This window comes from Aulonocara stuartgranti (assembly GCF_965226115.1).
Source record: "Aulonocara stuartgranti genome assembly, chromosome: 10".
Taxonomy (NCBI): domain Eukaryota; kingdom Metazoa; phylum Chordata; class Actinopteri; order Cichliformes; family Cichlidae; genus Aulonocara; species Aulonocara stuartgranti.
The window spans coordinates 25,341,046-25,344,300 of NC_138946.1; positions in this window are offsets into that span (position 1 = coordinate 25,341,046).

Genomic DNA, 3,255 nt, shown 5'->3' on the forward strand with positions numbered 1-3,255 from the left:
AGGTAGAGAAAAAATGGATGTAAGGTGCCACACATGCCTTTGTCCATTGTACTCACTTTTCACTCCCCCACGGGTCCTCAACAGTCTCTGGCATGTGGCACACAAAATCCTGGCTGGAGACAGAGACTGAGTGGAGAAGAAAACTTTGATGAGATTCCAAGTATTCCTAGAGAGGAATCACTTCTTCAATATTGTTTTCTAAGCAATTTTCATGCTGAAGTTTAATAATACACTGCAAAAACCCACCTCCTTAATACTAGAAAAATACACTTATTTTTGGTGAAGATTTGCTTAAAAGAAGTGAAATTATCTGCCCATGGGGTAAGTGTTTTTTTCTTAATAAGATTTCTTGAAATAAGAACAATATCTAGATTTAAATAAAGCTAAAAATAAGTATTTTACACTCATTCCAGGGAACAAATCAGAACATTGAAACTTAAAATAAGCTTTAACCACTTATTGTAGGCCACAAATAAGATAATAAAGCTAAAAATAAGTCTTTTACACTTATTACAGGCAACAAATTAGAACAATTGAAACTTAAAATAAGCTTTAACCACTGATTGTAGGCCACAAATAAAGATAATAAAGCTAAAAATAAGTCTTTTACACTTATTCCAGGCAACCAATCATGGCTTGAAACCTAAAATAAGCTTTAACCACTTGTTCTAAGTAAAATGTTGAAGAAATTAAATCTGAAAATAGGCATAAAACACTTATTCTAACAAACAAATCAAGGCAAATAATCTAAAAACTAGTACATTAAATCATTTTAAAGATATTTCTTCTTTTTAAATTTAGCTAAACACTACTTTAAGATTATATTGCTGATTAAGGACAAAACAAAACTGAAACAGAGTAAAAGTGTCCATCTTTATTTGTCCATTTTAACAATAACCTGCAGATAATAAAGATACAATTGAACAGTACAGGTCCAACATTATGAGTTTAAGTGGTTTCAACATTTCAACAGCCTTAGAGGTTTCGCCATTGCCCCATTAAAATTGACGAGTGACATAGGAAGACCACAAAGATTCTAATTTCTTCCGAATGACACCAAATACCACAAAACTTGTCTGGGTGAGTAAATGAACATTTTCCATTTTAGAAATAAGACCCAGATTGAAAAAAAAAACAAACAAAAACAAAACAGAAGTGCCCTCTCCTAATCTTATCTGAAATTTACACACTACTTTCCAATAAATGCATGCCATTCTGCCAGGGCTTTTCTGTAAGATGATGTAGTGTCATGCTCATGAATGGCATCCTGGAGAACTTCTGTCTGAATGACAGACAGCAGGGTTGCCACGCATTTGGGGTAAGTCAGATGGAGTGCATAAAAGTATGCCATCACATATATCATAGCCTCACCAATTTTTTCTTTGTCAAATGTTGTAACTGGTAAATTACCAACAGCAATGACACACTTGCAGCCATCGAACATCACTACTGGACATGACAAGCTTCGTTTCTGGAGGACAGCATCTGGATCTTCTGTAGGCTGCAAGACACAAAAGACATGACAGTCAACATCTTATGTTAATTGTATGTTTTTTTGCTGGGATTTGGTCATAACGTTGGAGATGTCATTATCCTGTTCTTTGTTGGTTACACACATTTTATAGTAGTTTTGACTTATGGTTTATCAAGCGACTCCTTATGTGACCACACTCGTGTACATTAAATACGTTATAAATTAATGAAAACAATAAATTATAGATTTAAGTCTTTCGGCTGAAACTGAAAAAGCATTTTTGAGTCATGTTTGACCGAAATATTTTGTTTGCCAAATTTTCTGTAGATCTTTATAAGCAAATTTTATAAAACTTACATGTAGGACATGTAGAAATGCTTCAGAAGCATTCCCCATCTTTTTTGGTGGATGGGCAGGTGTGGGAAAGAGGAAGAGCCTTCATCAGTGCAAGGTGGGCTTCAGCTGGACAAAGCAGAAACAAACCTTCATAAACATAAATTTTAAGATGAGAACTTTGTATTCAAATGGTAAAACTTACTTTTGTCCATGGTCATTGGTGGATTCATTGCCTTCTTTGACACACCGTAGAACTCTACCCTGGAGCAGAATTCTTCCCATCTCAGTTTTACTTGACTGATGAACTTGTTGTTGTGGGGATCCAAAATTCTGCGAAGCTCACCCAACGCCTACAATAGGTTTAAAAAAATAAGTAGACAAATAAAATCAAAATAACTTTACTACCACACCAAATGTATTAGGAGGCGAAAATTTTGGTACAGCCATTTTTGCCGACTATACTGCCGAACCCAGACAAACTGTTAGCAATGGCAATGGCACTGAAGTAGAGCCACCACCACTAGACCCCCCAGTAACATCGGAGGTGTTGGAGGAGGAGCGACAGGAAAGTCAGAACGTGATGGAGCAAGACGCGGCTGAGCTTCAAACACCTCGTCAGAATCAGGTAATGTACTTTATGTATTTCTGTGTGTACGCGCGCGAATTTTTAAATGTATGTGTGTTGTTTAACCTTAACCAAGCACAGTTACCCCAATTCAGAAATGTACTCAGTTCAAGTGAAAATTATAGTTTTAAAGTTATGTGTTTTCTAAGATAAACTACTTGATTAGAATATTTTAATAGGTATGAAGGCCAGTGCTGAATTTCAAATGCATGAATCCGCTGAAATTCAGGCTTGCACAACAATGTAGGCTTAGTTACCATACTTAAACATAATAAATAAACTTATTTACCAGTGTTGTGTACCTGCCTTGGTTGTTGTTAGATGCTCCATGAACCAAGCAGCTTTCAAATTTTTCTTTCAGTTAACTTCAGAGTAGATTCCATAAAGATTGGTTAAGTTTCATTAAATAACTCTTAAATTGTTCATAACATTTGCAGCTTCATTAGCTATCCATTGTAGTATGAATCTTTTAATAGCAAAAATGTACAACAGTTTGGAATATTTCTTTGTTTTGTTTTGCATCTGGTGGAATTTGAAACACATTCTGAGTGAGTCATTTTTCTTACACAATTGTTTTTCTTTTTGTCCTGTAGGGTAAAAGAGAAACTTGATCTTGCCAGATGTGCAGCTGCATTTGCTATTGGTGTGCGGGAGCAATGCCACCTATCACAGGTACTGCTTCATCTGATATTATGGGGGTGTCATTGTTAACTTGTTAATAAGTCTGGTTCAATGTAAGGCTGCAACTAATGATTTTTTTTTCATAATCTGTCCACTATCTTTGCAATTAATTGATTGTTTTTCATCGCTGGTTTTATTC